The 20,179-nt window shown below is 37.6% G+C and overlaps 1 non-coding gene across 1 annotated transcript; it reads right to left on the bottom strand.

Moving 5' to 3' along the window:
* Positions 1-483: 483 nt before the first annotated feature.
* LOC122126374 lies at positions 484-586 on the bottom strand. The gene has a single exon (XR_006150914.1). It is a non-coding gene; the product is annotated as a U6 spliceosomal RNA (small nuclear RNA).
* Positions 587-20,179: the final 19,593 nt, after the last annotated feature.

Below are 20,179 nucleotides of genomic sequence, written 5' to 3' on the forward strand. Positions count from 1 at the left end.
AGCTTTTAACCTTTTCTGCTTATCTCAGACATAAAATAGTTATTAAAAATTAAGGAAAACATAGGGCCTATGTTTCTTTGGATCTGGCTTACATCACTTAATATTTTTTTCCAAGTCTTTCCATTTTCTAACAAATTGTGCGATGCCATTCTTTCTGATGGAGGCATAGAATTCCATTGGTATAAATACCACATTTTCTTGATCCATTCATCTACTGAGGGGCATCTGGGTTGGTTTCAGATCTTAGTGATGGTAAATAATGCTGCAGTAAACATAGTTGTGCTGGTAGCTTTAGTGTGGTCTTGTTTGTGATCATCTGGGTAAATGCACAAAAGTGGGATTCCTGGGTCATAGGGGAGCTCTATGTGGAGTCTTTTGAGGAACCTCCATAGTACTTTCCAAAGGGTTGAATAAGTTTACACTCCCACCAAGAATGCAGTACAGTTCTCTTGTGGCTACATCCCCTCCAGCATCTGTTGTTGTAAAAGTATGCAATGATTCAGGAATTTGCCTGTCATCCTTTCTCAGGGGCCATTCTAATCTTCTCTGTATTGTTCCAGTGTTAGAGTACTTGATGCTGAATTGAGCATAGAACATTTTTTATATATAAAGTGTAATTTATTTTCTTAAACTAGACAATTCAACAAAAAGTAAGCTCAAAAGAATTGCCATGAAATTTTAGAACCATGTACTTCTTACATAAGCACACATTTAAGAATAAAGACTGACATGTCAAAAACAAAATAATTCCAGATATTTGTTGTTCAAGAGATGTGTAAGAGGAGGAATTCAATTGTTTTATACAAGGCACCTGTCATAATGAACACTCTAGCAAGTGTTAAGGTTTTTTTTTAAGTTTTAATGTTTTAAACATATTTAGTTTTGGGAATTTGCTTATATATGCCAAAACTAGGACTGTTTGGCAGGACATAAATTATTTTTGGGGTGGGAGTCTGCGAGTGGGGCCTGAACTCTGGGACTGGGCGCTGTCCCTCAGCTCTTCAGCTCAAAGCTACTGCTCTACCACTTGAACCAACGTGCCAGGTCCAACTTTTTTCTTTTTGCTTATGTGGTGCTGAGGAATCGAACCCAGGGCTTCATGCATGCAAGGCAAGCACTCTACCACCGAGCCACCTACCCAGCCCCAGGTCATAAAACTTTTTGATAAAGTATTTAAGATTTATGGTAGCAGACATATGCTACTAAGTATGTACATTTCAGAGTTTATAGAAATTTTACTAATGAGAAGTTGCAAAGTCTTTGTGTAAAGGAGCAGAATAAAGAGTTAAGACTTTTAACTACATAGTTTCTATTAAAAATATAGGGCTTCCTTATTTTAGATGTTAGTGAGGAACAAATGATGATATAAGCCATATACAAATGATGAGATGAGCCATAAATAATAATCTTAATGGGTAACTTTAAAGACTGCTCATAGCCTTTAAAACTCTTGTTGAACATCATAATCTTAGGCAGTTTTAAATGTACAGGAATATGAGAAAATAGTAAAATCTAATACATAGTACCCTTCAAATACTGAAAACACTGGTAATTGTTTTGTTTTTCATTTTATTAATCATTAATATTTAATTATTGGTTTTTCTTATTTGTAGCATTGTTTTCCTTGTTGTAATGTAATACAACTTTTTGTAAGTCATCATTATGAAGTACTTGGAGAAGGTTACTGGGATGGCCAAACCATTTTTTATAGGTGCATGTGAATTTATGAAGAGGAAAATTAAGAACAAAATATTTATTTAAAAAGTTATGAGGTAGAGTCTGAATCAGGAATGTTGATAAATGTCCACACCTAAAATCTTACCCAGAGGCTGAAGCAGTGATTTTAAAGAGTTGAGGCCACAAAAGTGAGAGACTGTGTTTAGTTTTGTTTTATATTTTGATTTTGCTGGTAATGGGGCTTGAACTCTGGGTCCTAGGTGCTGTCCCTCAGCTCAAGGCTAGTGCTACCACTTGAGCCACAACACCACTTCCATCTTTTTCTGCTTATGTGGTGCTGAGAAATCAAATCTAGGGCCTCATGCATGCAAGGCAAGCACTCTAACACTGAGCCACCTTCCAAGCACCTGACAGAATGTTTTTTAAAAAATCAATTATCCAACATTTGCTTTCTGCTTTGGGTTATGTTATTAAATATATGAATACCTTTTTATATCATTGTGAATTGTCATACTTCTGAATTTATACTAACTTCAACCACTTTATCCTTTTCAAAGTCATGAAATAGCTCAGAGTTTGCTTCCATGAAGATTGTTTTTACATTTAAAATTTCTCCTGAGACATTTTTATTTTTAACAAAATAACTTTATATTTCATTTTGATGGGTTATCATACATCAAATACCTTCAAATGTATATGTAGAGTCTAAAGACAGCAGTATGAATATTCTCATACTGCTCTTGTTTATCTTTTATGCACTTTCAGTATTGTGATATTTCTCTTTCTCTTTCACTCTCCCATTTCCTCTCTTTCTCTTTCATGCTCCATATCTGCTGCTCTTCTATGGTGAAAACTTTAAAAACTTGAAAAAGGAAATCAAAACAGAACTTAGAAAATGGGAAAACTCCCATGCTCCTGGATTGGAAAGATTAACATCGTGAAAATGGCAATACTTCCCAAGGCTATCTACAAATTTAATGCAATACCTATCAAAATTCCAACCTCATTCTTCAAGGAAATAGAAGAGGCAATCCAAAAATTCATATGGAATAATAAAAGACCCCGAATAACAAAAACGCTCCTCAATGGAAAGAACACTGCTGGAGGAATATCAATACCAAATTTCAAACTCTACTATAAAGCCATAGTAATCAAAATAGCTTGGTACTGACACAAGAACAGACTTCAGGACCAATGGCATAGAATTGAAAACCCAGAAATGAACCTACAGACCTATAGTCATCTAATCTTTGATAAGGGAGCTAAAAAAATAGAATGGAAGAAAGACAGCCTCTTCAGTAAATGGTGCTGTCAAAATTGCTTAACTACTTGTAGAAAACTAAAGCTAGATCCTTATATATCACCCTGCACCAGAATCAACTCCAAATGGATCAAAGACCTCGGAGTCAAAGCAGACACTCTGAAAACATTACAGGATGGAATAGGAGAAACCCTACGTCTCCTTGGCTCTGGCTGAAATTTTCTGAATAGAGACCTGGAAACACAACAAATCAATGAAAGGTTGGACAAATGGGATTGCATGAAGTTGCAGAGCTTCTGCATGGCAAAGGACATAGCTAGCAAGATCAATAGAAAGCCCACAGATTGGGAGAAGATCTTCACTAGCCATAAAACGGACAAGGGTCTCATGTCTAAAATATACTTGGAACTCAAAAAATTAAATCCCCCAACAATAAATCCTCAAAGAAACAACTGCCCAATAAATAAGAGAAACTTCTCTGAAGAAGAAAGAAGGATGGCCAATAGACACATGAAAAAATGCTCAACCTCCCTAGCCATAAAAAAATGCAAATCAAAACAACATTGTCATACCACCTCACCCTAATATGTCCCTCCCCTACAGTATAACCCCTGCTTTCACTATATTTGATGTCGGTATAATTTGTGGAGGGGAAGTGGAAAAACAAGTCGTTTAAATAAGGATACAGGTGGACCTGTTGCAGCAATGAGAAGTACAAGTTGTCATGTCAAAATCGAACTTTACAACTTGGGGGGGGTAGGGGTGGGAGGAAAGATGGGAAGAGATAGGAAGGGTAAACAAAGGAGGAGGCTACAATGCTTGATAAGATATGTACTCACCGTCTTGCCCATGTAATTATAAACCCTCTGTACAGTATTTTCACAATAAAAAAAAAAAAAGAATTTCTGCTGGTCTACTATTATCCTTCAGAATCCACTGGTTTTGTGGGAACATGATAGCGACCATCAGTTACCCTTGCATTCTTTAAGAGTTATAACAGTGACGTGATGTTATTCATTTGTATTCTAAATGGCAAAACAACAGATCTAGGAATTCCTTTTCAATTTTACTATTGTTATAAATTTTATCTCATAGGAATCATTGAAACGGATAGGATACTTTTAACCTCTGACCTAAAAGTTCGTTTTCTTTTTTCTTTTACAAACGACCTTTTTCTTTTATTATAAGTAAATACATGTAATGAAAACAATGCTTTCCTGTGGAAAGTAGACCGAATATATTCAGGGATGAAAAACAAGGTAATGGGGGAAGTGATTACAAAGGATGCCCATCATAGAGCACGGAACCTCAGAGCAGTTTATCATGTACACTTTGTGAGAATGACAATGTGCTGGGAACTATAGATTAAATCATTGAACAACTGATATAAATATATACACATATATTTATATATGTATATTTATTTTTAAATGCATATATGTGTGTATATGCCCTTATATATGTATACATGCATGTTACTCTACGCAAAAATACATACATACACACATGTACACATGCACACATGGAGAAAGACACATAGTTACAGACAACACAAGTTTCACTACTTGTTGAATATGCCTTAGACATAACGTTTGGAATCAAATATGTTGAAGATGTATTTGTCTCTAAAAATTCTTTTACCACTCCTATCTCTTTTTTTAAAGTAATTTATTAATTTATATGATAGTCCTATTCTTACGGCACACTGGAGACAGGTAACTTGCCAAATACATGAAGCAGTTTGTTATGTACTCAATACAAGCTCCACCCCAGTGTAGACCTTGAACTCTGGGCTTAGGCGCTGTCCCTCAGCTCTTCATCTCAAGGCTAGTGCTCTACCACTGGAGCCACAGCACCACTTCCAGCTTTTTCTTTTCATGTGGTGCTGAACAATTGAACCCAGGCCTCTTGCATGCAAAGCAAGAACCCTACCACTGAGCCATCTTCCCAGCATCTCCTCTTATCTCTTCAAATGGGTAGGTTTTGACACATTCGACTTTCAAAATGCAGTACAAGTGATAGCAAGTCAATCGGAAATCTCAGTAAGTAAACGTCATATGGCGTCTATTTGCTCCCCAGGGAATGCTAGTTCTTGTAGACACTCTCAAAAACCAAAGTAGCAGGAAAATACCCTGGTACAGAATAAAGTTATAAGGCTTTAAATGGCATTCTTCCTTGAGTTCTTTTCCAACAGCCAGCATCAATTCTTAAGCAGATGAGTGAGTCCTCAGAAGATTGGAGCTCAGGTCAACATTTAACAAACTCATGTGAAAAGTCCTATGTGAGAAATGCTGACTGAGGTCTTGCTGATTTCATGGTCAAGAAAATAAGACAAAAAGAAGGTATTTTAATGTATTAAAATTTGAGAATAATTTGTAACCTGTCAATAAATGTGTAGAACACAATTATACCAAAATGACAAAAAATGATGTGCATGTGAATTACGTGCTCTTGGACTTGGCGAGTGATCTTAGGTGTGTCTACACAAGTAGAATCAGCACAAATCAATCAGCATTTCTTCATTTAAGATACAAGGAAAGGATACAGGTTGACCCATTGCAACAATGAGATGTACAAGACACTCTATCGGGGGAGGGGGTTGGAGGGAAGAGTTGAGAGGCGTGAAGGGAAGGGATGGTAGGGGAAAAACCAAGGAGGGGGTAAAAATGCTCAATAAGAAATGTACTCATTACCTTACATATGTAACTGTAAACACTCTGCACAGGACATTTACAATAAAAATATGTATCAAAAACATACAAGGAAAACTTCTGTACTTATCAGAAGTTGTATTTGTCACTCAATATCAGTAAGGTATCAGTTTTATGATCACAGGCATATTAAAATTCTGGATGCTCAAATTCTCTACATAAGCACAGTCTATTATTTACATTAGAATCTGCCCACATCCTAGTGCAGTGTAATTGCAATGAAAATTTTTACTACATTCTATGTTTGTAATAAAAATAAAATCATATGCACTATCAACTGATGCAAATTTTTTCAGATAATTTTTTAGTGTGAAAATACTGTAAACAGAGGATGCAATTACATGGGCAAGGAAATGAGTATATTTCTTACCAAGCATTTTTGCCACCTCCTTTGTTTCCCCTTCCCATCCTTTCCCTTCTCACCATCCCGGTCCCTCTCCTCTTTAATCCCCGCCCCCCAGCCAAAGTTGTAATGTTCGTTTTTCCATATAAAGTCTTGTACATCTCATTGTTGCAACACGTCCACCTGTATCCATATATAAACAATTTGTTATTCCCTTTCGCCTCCACAAATTATATTAACATAAACTACAGTGAAAGCAGGGGTTATACCTTGGGCAAGGGACATAAAATGCAAGAAACAAATCATCTTATAAATATGTTAGAAACAATAAGAAAAAAAAAACCATTTGAATCCTTACCTTAGGGTTCATTTCATCAAACATCTACTTATCTGAACGTTTCTGCTGTCTCAGACATATACTAGGGATTGCAAGTAAGGGAAACCATGAGAACTTTGTTTCTTTGGGGCTGTCTTGCTTTACTTAATATATTTTTTCCAATTCTTCCCATTTCCTAACAAATGGAGCAATGTCATTCTTTCTGATGGAGGCATAGAATTCCATTGTGTATATATACCACATTTTCTTGATCCATTCATCTACTGAGGGGCATCTGTGTTGGTTCCATATCTTAGCCATGGTAAATAATGCTGCAATAAACATGGTTGTACTGGTAGCTTTAGTAAGGTCTTATTTGTGATCATTTGGGTAAAAGCCCAAAAGTGGGATTGCTGGGTCATTGGACAGCTCTATGTGGCGTCTTTGAGGAACCTCCATACTAATTTCGAAAGTGGTTGAACAAGTTTACACTCCTACCAACAATGCAGTAAGGTTCCCTTCTGTCCACATCCCCTCCAGCATCTTTTGCAATTATATTTCTTGATTTAGCCATTGGAACTGGGGTGAGGTGATATCACAATGTTGTTTTGATTTGTATTTCTCTTATGGCTAGGGAGGTTGAGCATTTCCTCATGTATCGATTGCCCTTCCTTCTTTCCTCTTCAGTGGGCCTTTAGCCCACTTATTTATTGCCCAGTTGTTTCATTGAAAATTTGTTGTTGGGGAGTTTAATTTTTTGAGTTCCAGGTATATTTTAGATATGAGACCCTTGATCTTGCTAGCTATGTGTTAGCCATGCAGAAGTTCTGCAATTCCATGCAATCCCATTTTTCCAACCTTTCTTTGATTTGTTGTGTTTCCAGGTCTCTATTAAGAAAATATTGACCTGTAAAGGAGACCTAGGGTTTCTCTAATTCCATCCTTTAAAGATTTCAGAGTGTCTGCTTTGACTCCGAGGTATCTGATCAATGTGGAGATGATTCTGGTGCAGGGTGATATATAAGGATCCATCTTTAGTTTTCTACAAATGATTAACCAATTTTTCCAGCACTATTTACTGAAGAGGGTGTCTTTCTTCCATTCTAGTTTTTAGCTCCTTTATTGAAGATTACAGTGCTATAGGTCTGTGGGTTCATTTCTGGGTTTTCAATTCTATTCTAGGTATATTTTAGATATGAGACCCTTGTCCATTGTATGGCTAGTGAAGATCTCCCAATGCGTGGTCTTTCTGTTGATCTTGTTAGCTATACCCTTTGCCATGAAGAAGCTCAGCAATTTCATGCAATCCCATTTGTCCAACCTCTCTTTGATTTGTTGTGTTTCTAGGTTTCTATTAAGAAATTTTAGGCCTGTACCAAGGAGACCTATGATTTCTGCTATTCCATCCTGTAATGTTTTCAGAATGTCTGCTTTGACTCTGAGGTCTTTGATCCATTTGGAGTTGATTCTGGTACAGGGTGTTATATAAGGATCGAGCTTTAGTTTTCTACAAGTAGTTAACCAGTTTTGTCAGCACCATTTACTGAAGAGGCTGTCTTTCCTCTATTCTAATTTTTTAACTCCCTTATCAAAGATTAGATGGCTTATATGTCTGTAGGTTCCTTTCTGGGTTTTCAGCTCTATTCCATTGGTGCTGAGGTCTGTTCTTGTGCACGTACCAAGCTGTTTTGATTACTATGGATTTATAGTAGAGTTTGAAATTTGGTATTGATATTCCTCCAGCACTGTTATTTCTGTTAAGGATTGTTTTTGCTATTTGGGGCCTTTAATAGTTCCATGTAAATTTTTGGATTGCCTCTTCTTTTTCCTTGAAGAATGCCGTGGGAACATTGAAAGGCATCACATTGAATTAGTAGATAGCCTTGGGGATTATTGCCATTATCACGATGTAAATCCTTCCAATCCAGGAACATGAGAGGTTTTTCCACTTTCTAATTTCTGTTTGATTTCCCTTTTCACGTTTTTAAATTTTTCTTTTTTCCACGTTTTTTAAATTTTTCATTATAGAGGTCCTTCACTTCTTTGGTTAAGTTAATTCCTAGGTATTATTGATTGTGGGACTATTACAAATGGAGTTGCTTTCCTGATTTCAGACACACTTTTCTCATTGCTGCCATACAGAAAAGCCATTGATTTTTGAGGGTTAATTTTATACCCCATTACTTTGCCAAAATTAGAATCAGCTTCAGTCATTTGGGTGTGGAGTCCGTGGGATTCATTAAACACAAGCTAATGTCATCTGAAAAGAGGGAGAGTTTTATTTAATCTTTCCCTGCTTGGATCCCTTTATTGCCTCTTTTCTTATTGCTGTAGCTAGTCATTCTATTACTAAATTGAAGTGGAGAGAGTGGACATCCTTGTCTCATTCCTGAGTTAAGATGAAATGGCTTTAGTTTTTCACCATTAAGTAAAATTCTGGCTGTTTGTCATATACAGCCTTTATTGTATTGAGGAATGTTCCCTGGATTCCTAATTTTTCCAGAACCCTCATCACAAAGGATTGTTGGATCTTGTCAAATGCTTTTTTCTGCATCTATTGAGATAATCATGTGGTTCTTATCCTTGCTCCTGTTGATGTGATGAATTATGTTAATTGATTTGTGTATATTGAACCAGCTTTGCAGCCCTGAAATGAATCTTGTTTGATGGTGGTGTATGAGTTTTTGGATGAATTGTTGAAATTGATTGGCCAGAATTTTGTTGAGAAGTTTTGCATTAATGTTCATCAAAGAAATGGGTCTATAGTTCTCTTTCTTTGATGAGTCCCTGCCTGGTATTGGGATGAGGGTTATGATGGCTTCATAGAATGAGTTCGGTAGTGAACTTTCTATTTCAATTCCATTGAAGAGTTGGAAAAGTATTGGTGTGAGCTCTGCCATGAAGGCCTTATAGAATTCCGCTGTAAAGCTGCTTTTCTGAGATGGGAGGTCTCTTATTACTGTTTCTATTTCAGTGTTTGATATGAGCCAGTTAAGATGGTTTAACTCACCTTGGTTTGTTTCAGCATTTCGATATTGGCTTGGAAAACGTCTATTTCTGCCAGGCACTCTAACTTATTAGCATAATATTTTGAGAAGTATTCTCTTATAATGTTCTGAATCTTGGTTGTTACTGTGGTGATGTTTCCATTCTCATACCTGAGTTTATTTATTTGAGTGTGTTCTCTTCTTTTTCTCATAAGATTTGCTAAGGATCTGTCAATTTTTTTAATTTTTCAAAGTATCAACTCTTTGGTTTTTGGTTCTTACAATTTTTATTTTTGGATTCTAATTCGTTTAATTCTGGTGTAATTTTAATGATTTCTTTCCATCTACTGTATTGTAGCTAGGCGCCAGTGGTTCATGATTGTAACTCTAGCTACTAAAGTGGCTGAGAGCTGAGAATCATGGTTCAAAGCTAGCCTAGGCAGGAAAGTCCATGAGACTCTTACCTCAAATGAGACAAAAGAAAACTGTTAGTTGCTCAAGTGGTAGAGCACTAATCTTGAGCTGAAGAGCTGAGGGGCAGTGTCCAGGTCCAGATTTCAAGTCCCACGACTGACAACAATTAAAAATAAACATTTACAAATAAACAATATTTTGACATAAATGTTAAATATATATTCTAAAAATTTTTAAATCCTCACTGGATATATTAGTTTATATAAATATATAGAAGTGTTTTCTGGTTTTAGTTGTTTTTGAGTCAATTGTGTAAATCAAACATTTCTCATTCAATTCATATGTGTAGTTTTATAAACTTATAGGCCATAGTATAAAATTAGCAGATATGTGATAGACAGTGCTGTTTTAGGTATCTACCTTGGCATTCTAAAATTAAGACTTCTCCCCCAAAATCGATATGCCCTCTAACCTTGTCAGAGGTTTCATCTTATTGGAGCAGAAAAGTATCATCGTTTGGAACAACTGTAACATTTTACATGTATTCCACTTAGTTTAACAACCAAAACATTCAAGTCATCTGAACCATGCAAGTAATAACAAAATGTCTTCTGACCTTTTTATTCTCTTAAGAGATGAAAATCTTTAATTATACATTTATTTTTTTCTGCCTAAGATCCTATATCTTAGGAAGATCTTTTTGTGTAACCCTGTGTTCCTGATAAGAAAACCAGAACAAAGGCAATAATGAAAATAGCCAATGAAAATACTTGAAAGCAGTATTGCCATTTTCACTATATTGTCTGCCTATCCAAGAGCATGGGAGGTCTTTCCATTTCCTAGTATCTTGTGTAATTTCTTTCTTTAACTTTTTATAGTTTTATTTATTTTTTTTATTGTGAAAATACTGTAAAGAGGGTTTATAATTACATGGGCAACATAATGAGTACATTTCTTATCAATCATTGTAGACTCCTCCTTTGTTTCCCCTTCCCATCTCTTCCCATGCTCCTCCCGCCCCCACAACCCAATCCTTCTTCCCCCCACCAAAGTTGTAAAGTTTGTATTCGACATAATGACTTGTATACCTCATTGTTACAATAGATCCACCTGTATCCCTATTTAAATAATTTGTTTTTTTCTCTTCCCCTCCACAAATTATATCAACATCAAATACAGTGAAAGCAGGGGTTACACCATGGGGCAGGAACATACAAAGCAACAAAGAACTAATCTTATAAGTGTGTTAGAAACAATCACCTGAAAGAAAAAATACATTTGAATGCTTATCTTAGGGTTCATTTCTCTAACATCAACTTATCTGACCTTTCTGCTTGACTCAGAATATACTAGTTTTAGCAAATAAGGGAAATCATGGGACCTAAGTTTCTTTGGGCCTGGGTTACTTCACTTAATATAATTTTTCCAAGTCTTTCCATTTCCTAACAAATGGGGCAATGTCATTCTTTCTGATGGAGGCACAGAATTCCATTGTGTATATATACCACATTTTTATAGTTTTCATTAAATAGTTCTTTTACATCTTTGGTTAGGTTAATTCTTAAATATTTTATTTTGGGGGAGGTTATTGTGAATGGGGTTGCTCCCTTTCTGCTTGTACATTGTCAGTGTACAGGAAGGCAACTGATTTTATGGGTTGATTTTGTATCCTGCTACTTTGCTGAAGTGATTTATGATTTCTAAGAGTTTGGGAATGGAGTTTTTGTGATCGTGAAGGTATAGTATTTTGTCATCTGTAAAAAGGGATAGTTTAACTTCTTCTTTTCCTATGCGGATCCCTTTAATGTCTTTTTCTTACCTTATTTACCTGGGTAAGGGTTCCAGGACTATTTTGAAGAGGAGTGGAGACAGTGGGCATCCTTGCCCTGTTCCTGATTTTAAGAGAATTGGTTTTAGCATTTCCGCATTAAGTATAATATTGGCTATTGGTCTGTCATAAATGGCTTTTATTGTTTTAAGAAATGTTCCTTCTATTCTTATTTTCTCCAGAGCTTTTACCATGAATGAATGTTGAATTTTATCAAAGGCCTTTCCAGTATCTGTGGAGATAATCATGTGGTTCTTGACCTTGACCTTGGCTCTGTTGATGTGTAGGATTACATTTATTGACTTATGTATGTTAAACCATCCCTGCATCTCTGGGATGAAGCCTATCTGATCATAGTGTATGATTTTTTTTTATGTTTCTGGATTCTGTTAGCTAGAATCCTGTTAAGGATCTTTGCATCTGTGTTCATCAAGGAAATTGGCCTGTAATTCTCTTTTTTGGTTGGGTCTTTGCCTGGTTTGAGGATGAGTGTGATATTGGCTTCATAGAATGAGTTTGGGATAGCTCCCTCCTTCTCTGTTTCTCTGAAGAGCTTGAGGATTATGGCCATTAGTTCTTCTTTAAAGGTCTTACAGAATTCTGCTGTGAATCCATCTGGTCTTGGGCTTTTCTTGTTGGAAGACTTCTGATTGTTTCTGTATCTCGTTGTAGGATATTGGCTTATTTAATGATTTAATTCTTCTTTGTTCAGTTTGGGCAACTTGTATTTCTCTAAAAATGCATCCATTTCTGCCAGGTTTTCTTACTTTAGAGAGTATAACTTTTGAAATTAGTCCGTTAAGATTGTTTTAGATATTTTGTGTATGTATTGTGAATTTTCCTATGGCATCCCTAATCCTGTTAATATGGGTTTCCTCTCTTCTTTTTAATTAATCTTGCCAACGGTCCATCAATTTTATTTATTTTTTCAAAGAACCAGTTTTTTCTTTGGGTAATTCTGGCTATGGTTCTACAATTTTCTAATTCATTAATCTCCAGTCTTTGTTTGGTTATCTGGCTCCTTCTAGTAAATTTAGGTTGCATTTTTTTTCATGTTTTTCTAGCTATTTTAATTGCAACATGAGATAATTTACTTGGTCTGTCTCTATTTTCTTGATGTGGGCACTGAGGGCAATAAATTTTCCCCTCAGGACTGCTTTTGATGTGTCCTACAAGTTTCTTTGTGCGGTGTTTTCATTTTCATTGAGTTGTAGGAAATTATTTCTTCTTTGTTCTCTTCTGTTACCTAGCCATTGCTTAGAAGTGTGCTGTTCAATTTCCATGTATTAGAATAATTTCTGCTGTATGCTTTGTTATTGAGAACTAGCTTGATTCCACTGTGGTCAGATAGGATAGAGGGGATTAAGTCGATCCCCTTGTATTTGCTTAAGTTCCTTGCATGAACTATGATATGGTCTATTTTGGAGAAAGTTCCATGAGCTACTAAGAAGAATGTGTACTCTGTTGTTTTAGGGTGAAATACTCGGTAGATGTCAGTTAATTCCGTTGAAGTATGGCCTCACTTAATTCAGTAGCTTCTTTTCCAATCCTCTGTTTTGTAGACCTGTCCTTTGGCGAGAGTGGGGTGTTAAAGTCTACTAGTATTATCATATTGGGATCTATTTTATTCTGTAAGTTTGAGAGTATTTGCTTAACATATCTGGGTGCACCAATGTTTGGGGAATATAAGTTGGTAATATAAGAGGGAACTGTCCTCCTCTTGGGTTGTTCCCTGTATTAATATGTAGTGTCCAGCCTTGTCTTTTTGTATTGATTATAATGAAAAGTTTATCTTCTGAGATATCAGGCTTGCTACACTTGCTTTCTTACTGGGGGCATTTGATTGGTAGAGCCTTTTCCAACTCTTTACTCTGAGTTTGTTTGTATGTTTGGCTGAGAGGTGTGTCTCCTGAAGGCAACAGATGGATGGGTCATGTTTTCTAATCCAATCCGCAGTTCTTTTTCTTTTGATTGGCAAATTAAGCCCGTTAATATTAAGAGATAGTATAGAGAGATGCATTTTGATCCCTGTCATTCCCAATTTCCCTCAGTTTTTCTTCTTTCCTTTCCTCCTGGGCTTGCTCAGTTAGATTTCTATTAATGACTGTCTGGGTACATGTCCCTGTTCCTGGTTGCTTTCTTCAGGTTGTGTTCCCACTCTTAGTATTCTTTGTAATGCTGGCTTAATGTTTATGTATTCATTTAGTTTTTATTTGCTATTAAAAATTTTCAGCTCTCCATCGAATGTGAATGCTAGCTTTTCCGAGTATATCAGTCTGGGTTGACAGTTATTGGCTCTCAGCGCTCGTATGGTACTTTCCCAGGCCTTTCTTGCATTCAGTATTTGTGTGGAGAGATCTGCAGTGATTCTAATTTTTTCCCGTTTATTATAGCTTCTTCTTCATTTTTGCTGCATGCAAGATGGTTTCCTTATTATTCAGGTCTATCATTTTTACTATAATGTGTCTAGAAGTGTTTCTCCTGGTGTCTTGCTTGTTAGGTGTTCTATATGCTTCTGTCATGTAGGTAAGATGTTCTTTTTTGAGATGGGGATAATTTCACTGATTATCTTGTTGAATAGGTGTTGCATTCCCTTGCTTTGATATTCCTCACCTTCGTCCACTCCAATTATACAAAGGTTAAATTTCTTGGCACTATCTGCTTGCTCTTGAATTTCCCTTGGGCATAATTTAAGTGATGTTTCCATATCTGTCATTGTTTGGTCCAGTTGGTGTATTCTGTCTTCTGTATCTGACACTCTACATTCCATTTCGTTCACTCTGTTAACTGTGGGTTCCATTGTGGTTTGCAAGGAAGAAATGGACTCATTTATGGATTTGGTGTTGGTTCTCAAAGTACTGATCTCACCTCTTAATAAGGTATGTATTGCCTATTTTGGCATTTTTCTCACTTCTGAGTGAGGTATGTACTTCCTCTACTTTTGTGTGTACCTCGTGTTTGAGATCCTGCATCTCTTTCGATAGTTTGTCCCCATGTTCTTTAATTTCTGGTCTATTTCTCGCTTTGTTTTTTGAGTCATTGTCTCCAGCATCCCTTGGATGTAGCTTTTGTCTTTCATTCCTGCTTTGCTCCCACTGGGGCTCTCCCCTGTGTGGCTGCTGGCTATTGGGGATACCTTGCTATCCTGGCTATTAATAAATCTTGTAATTTTTCTCTGTGATTTTCCCATGTGGGTCCAGGATTATTGGAGACTAATCTGAAATTTTGTTTTGGTCAATATGTGTCTGATTTTGCTTGGTTGTTGTTTCTGTGTTGGTAGAGAGCATTTGTACCTGATTTCGGTTCTGTTGGGGGCCGACCTCCAGCTGCTGGTCTGACCCACATAGGGTTCTCAGCTCTTTGCTGTAGATCACTGGCAGCTCTCGTCATTGGAAGGGTTGAGCGGCCTAGACTGCTCCTGTTTGCTCCTACGGGTGCTCTTGGCAAGATTGGATGTACTGGATGAACTCTCTCAGATGCTGGAGTCTGCTATGGGCTCCTGATGGTTTTTTTTTTGTGGAGGAAAGGCTGGTTTTGGCCTTGAACTCTGGGCTTGGGCACTGTCCCTCAGATCTTAAGCTCAAGGATGGCATCCTACCATTTGAACCACAGCACCACTTCTGACCCTTTGTGCTTATGTGGTGCTGAGGAATCAGATCCAAGACCTCATGCACCCAACACAAGCACTCTACTGCTGAGCCACCTTACCAGCCTGAGCTCCTGCCTATTATCAGGTCCTGGTGGCCTGTGTTGTCTAATAACCTAGAATATATGGATCGGGTTCTGGTGGGGTTTGGGGTTCTCTTGTCCTGAGCCCCCCTGGTCTTTTGCTCTCACAGGCGCGCTTCCCAGTGGGTGCAGTTCCTTGTTTTCTCCCCTCTGCTGAGGCTTATGCTCAGCTTCTGACTTTAGTTGTGAAAGGTTGGTTGTGTTGCTCAGGCACTGGATCCCCAGGCCTGGTCCCGGCCCAAGGCCTGGGGAACGCGGGTTGGAGATGTGCTGCTGTGTATCCCACCTAGGTTACACAGCCTGGGGTACACAGTTCAAATTTCTTCCACTGTTGGGTATCTTGACCCTGGGGTGCTGTTCCTGGCTTTGGCGTTTAAGCTCCCTTCCAGGGGCGCTCTTGCTGTAGCCTGGTCAGCTGAGTGTGCTATACGGTTTGGTGGAGCTCTCCAACAGTTCCCAGTTTTAGTGGGTCCTGTGGTACAGGTGTTGGGGTAGGAGGTCTGGCTCATGGTCTGGGGATTCCCACCAGCCCTGGTCTCTCTTGAGGGATACAGAGTCCCCTGCGGGGTACTCACCCTGGAGCTAGTTGTTTCTGTGTGATGTAGGTCATTGGTTGCCTTTTCAATCAGAGTTCAGTTGAGGTGTATGTGGGCTGGGCTGGGCGGTGGTAGCTCTGTGTGATTCTCTTCTGTCTCTGCCTAATTTGATGCTGTTTGGGTCTGCACCATGAGATGGGCCTCTAATCTCTGCCCGAGGGGTGGGGGAGGGGCCTCCGTGCAGGTTCTGAGTACTGGGGTTTGTCTGCATTTGCACTCTCCGGATCAGCACCAGTTCCTTGCAAGTCTTCTGCTCTGGTGTTCGGTGGGAGTCCCATGTAGTTCTGGGGTTCCTGCCATGGGGTTGAGGGGCTTTGGTGGGATGGAGCTTCTCTGCTCAGATGGAGAGTGAGGGGTGGGATCTTTCTTCAAGCTCCCGGCTAGGAGGTTTCTCTGTTCATCACGATCAGTGGGTCTGACACTAGTACCTCGGGTTGCTTCTGCGCAGGTTATCTGCAGACAAACTCCTGTATCTCTGGGACTTGGACAGCCCCTGCTGGGTGGTCTGGCCATGGCTTGGTGTGCTGCTGCGCGGTCAATAAAGGTTGAGGGAGGAGTCTTCCTGCTCCTCTGTTCTGAAATTCTTCTTTTTCTCTCTTTCTTTTTTGTTATTTTCCACCTTCTGTTTTTCTCTGGGTGTTCATCTTTTTGTTGTTGTCAGTCTCTTGGGGAGATTAAGCATCGGAACTTGAACTCTCTTTTGGATTGGGTAGAGCTATGGCGTTTCCCTACTGCCCTGTCACCATCTTGGTACCCCTTCTCATCTATTTTTTTATTGTGAAAATACTGTACAGAGGGATTACAATTACATGGGCAAGATAATGAGTACATTTCTTATCAAGCATTGTAGCTCCTCCTTTTTTTCTCCTTCCCATCCCTTCCCATCCTCCTCCAGGAAAGTATGAAATTCTTGATTTGAAGCCTTTTGCTTGATATCCACAACATGTCATTCTTCCTTTATTAATAGGAGAATTTGGAGAAAGGATTAGAATTCACACTACAAAAAGGAGAAGAGGAAAAGAGAAGGAGAAATCTAGATATTTTGTTCTTCCTCACCTCAATCACAAGGTCTGGATAATGATTATGGATATTAGATACAATGACCTAAAATGATTAAACCCATCTATAGAAAATAGATAACCCCATAAATGATCACATGGAGAATGTTTATTTATAAAAAAATTGTAATAATGTCCAACAGGAAATCTTATCTATTTGTTTAGTTCTTGTTTTGTATTTATTAAATTCTAGTATGCTATAGTCAACTAACATAAAGGTATAAAATATAAGAAACTAACATCTTAATATCATATTCTAACATTAGCTTAATTCTGCTTTTGTTATATGGAGAGGCTGTATTTGAGTTTTGCCTCAATTTCACATGATATATTCTTCTAGTATATAAGTTGAAAGAAGACTCATTTTGAAACTATGCTATTTTTATAGCTAAGGGAAAACAATTCAGCTATTAGACACAGACAATGAGACAGAAATCTTCCCCTAGAAATAGCCTTTCACTACTTCTGGTTCATTTTTGTAAGCTGATGTAAGTCACATGAACCAGCTTGACATTGCAAAGTACAGGTAAATCTCACCAACAGGACGCTGATGCAGGACATAGAGTAATATGACCATATATACAACACTTGAGATAAAGAGGGGGGAAAAAAGAGAACTATAATACAATCAATCATACTCGCTATCACAAATCTCTACAAGAAGGAAGTTATTATGTACCTTTATTTTTAAAACTACTGAGATCTTCAAATCATGTCTTTTATGCTTGGATGTTACAGGAATTAGAGAACATTTTGATACTGAGACAGCATAAAATTTCCAAGAAAGCTGGAGTAAGCATTTCAATACTACCGTTTATTCTCCAAGAAAAGAAACCATTTCATAGACAATACTTTATACTTTCTTACCTAGTATCTTTTTTTCCAGAAATGGATTTTGTTAATATATGTTACTATCCACCAGAATAAATGTTTCATTTCTCTGCATCTTGTGCAGACAGTATAGTCAATTACATGTAAGAGGGAGTTCATCAATAGCACTTTTTAAAAATGCAAAAAATGTGGACAGAGAGCTAATATACATATTTTTCCACCATCACCTTCCACATCCTCCTTCTTCTTTCCTAGGAAACACACTCTATCAATTAAAAAGGCTTAGATATTTGCCTCTTTATCTTGAAAGTGGAAGCAGAATGTTATGGATGTCGGAGATGATGACCAATAGTGTTTTACATAATAATGTCACATGCATCAGGCCTATGCGTCCTGCTGGCCTTAACACTGTACTTACTTAGTGATGTGATAGGAATGTCAGCCTTACTGGACTTAGTATTGTTTTCCACTTCTTTTTCTACCACCTGGCCTAAATTAGAATACACAGTAACGAAATGAAAAAGTAATGCCAACTTAATCAAGTGTAATTGCGACAATGAGATGTATAAGAGGTTATGTTGAAAAACAAACTTTACAACTTTGGCGGGGGTGGGAGGGGGAGAATCGATGGCAGGGATGGTAAGGGGAAGAGATGGGCAACAATGATTGCTATGAAATGTACTCATTACCTTGCTCATAAAATTGTAACCCCTCTGTGCGGTATTTTCACAATAAAAAAACTTATTAATATAAAAACGAAAAGAATTTTTTTAGGGCTCTGGGAATGTGGCTTAATGGAACAGTTATTGCTTAGCATGCATCAAACCCTAGGGTTGATTCCTCAGTACCACATGAATAGAAAAAGAAACACTGAAAGTGGAGTTGTGCCTCAAGTGGTAAAGTGCTAGCCTGGAGCCAAAACAAACAAACAAACAAACAAACAAACAAAAAAACAGTTCCCTGTCCCTGAGTTCAAGTCCCAAGATTGGCAAAAAGTCATTTAGCTAGTAAATGCAAAATAAATAACCCATACTTGGAATATACAATTGATCATTCCAACTGATGCCTAACAATAGTCCGTAATTTATTTTACCTATATTAGATTACTATTATTTAACAAAAGGGCTGGGAAGGTGGCTCAGTGGTATAGATTGCCTTGCACTCATGAGGCCCTGTGTTCGATTCCTCAGCACCACATAAGCAAAAAGAAAAAAGCCAGAAGTGACGCTGTGGCTCAAGTTGTAGAGCGCTAGACTTGAGCTGAAGAGCTGATGGACAGCGCCCAAGCCCAGAGTTCAGGCTCCGCGTCCAGACACCCCCCCCCACCAAAAAACAAAAAACAAAAAAACAAAAAACAAAAAACAATGTTCTGTTAATAGGTCGTGGCAATTTAATGCCAAGAATGTGCTTAGATATCAGGTGGAGATTAATCCTGGAAATTCAAAGATTCCAGGTTTTGAGCCGTCATTTCTAATCACAATGAGAAGGGTAGTCTATGTGAGATTTGGAAATCTTTTTGGTAAGTTATAGCATCAAAAAGGAATAGACTAATTAATAGTTTTGAGAAAAGAGAAGGAATAACTTCACATGGAAGGAATAAATGATAATAACTAAGTTATACCACAATCTGTTCTAGGGAACCATTTTTGGTTATTGAAGAACTAGTTATCAACTAGGCTTATTCCTCATTGTCTTTAGCGTTCTAATTCCTTAGGCTAGTTCTTAATCTCTGTGTGATAAGTGGTATATACTTCTATGCTGTTCTTTCATTCCTGAACTCCTTTGCTTTCTAAAATCTTCAGTCATTTCTGATACTAAGTCCACATACGCAGACAACAGAGGATGCTAATGTAAGAGTCCCATAACATGAGTCATTAATGTAACAACATGGAAAAGGAGGATATTTTTATTGCTACCTCAATTTTTCTGAAAAGCTGCAATGTCATCATTGATTCAAATTTCCATTGTTTGTCTACATAGTGTCATTAAGTGCACATAAATGCAAATATAAGCCGGATGCTGGTCACTCATGCCTATAATCCTACCTACTGAAGAAGTTGAGACTAGAGGATTGTGGTTCAAAGCCAGACTGGCCAGGAAAATCCATGAGACTCTTATGTTTAATTAACCACCAGAAATCCAGAAGTGGTGCTGTACCTAAAGTGGCAGAGCACTCAACTTGAGCGGAAGAGCTGAGGGACAGGGCCCAGCATCAGAGTTAAAGCCCCATGACCACCAAAAACTGCAAATATGACTTCAAGTTTCCCCAAAAGGAACAACGAAGTCAATTGTAATCTTCCCAAACAGAAAAAATAATTCCAAAATGATTCAGTGCACCTACTTTTGCTGAGTTATTTAAGTTATGGCTTCTTTGCTTGACATATTCTCTTCTTTTAAAAATGGTCAAATATTAACTTTATTATAAACT

Source organism: Dipodomys spectabilis, unplaced genomic scaffold (genome assembly GCF_019054845.1).
Source record: "Dipodomys spectabilis isolate Male_0828 unplaced genomic scaffold, ASM1905484v1 ptg000276l, whole genome shotgun sequence".
In the NCBI taxonomy this organism is placed as follows: Eukaryota; Metazoa; Chordata; class Mammalia; order Rodentia; family Heteromyidae; genus Dipodomys; species Dipodomys spectabilis.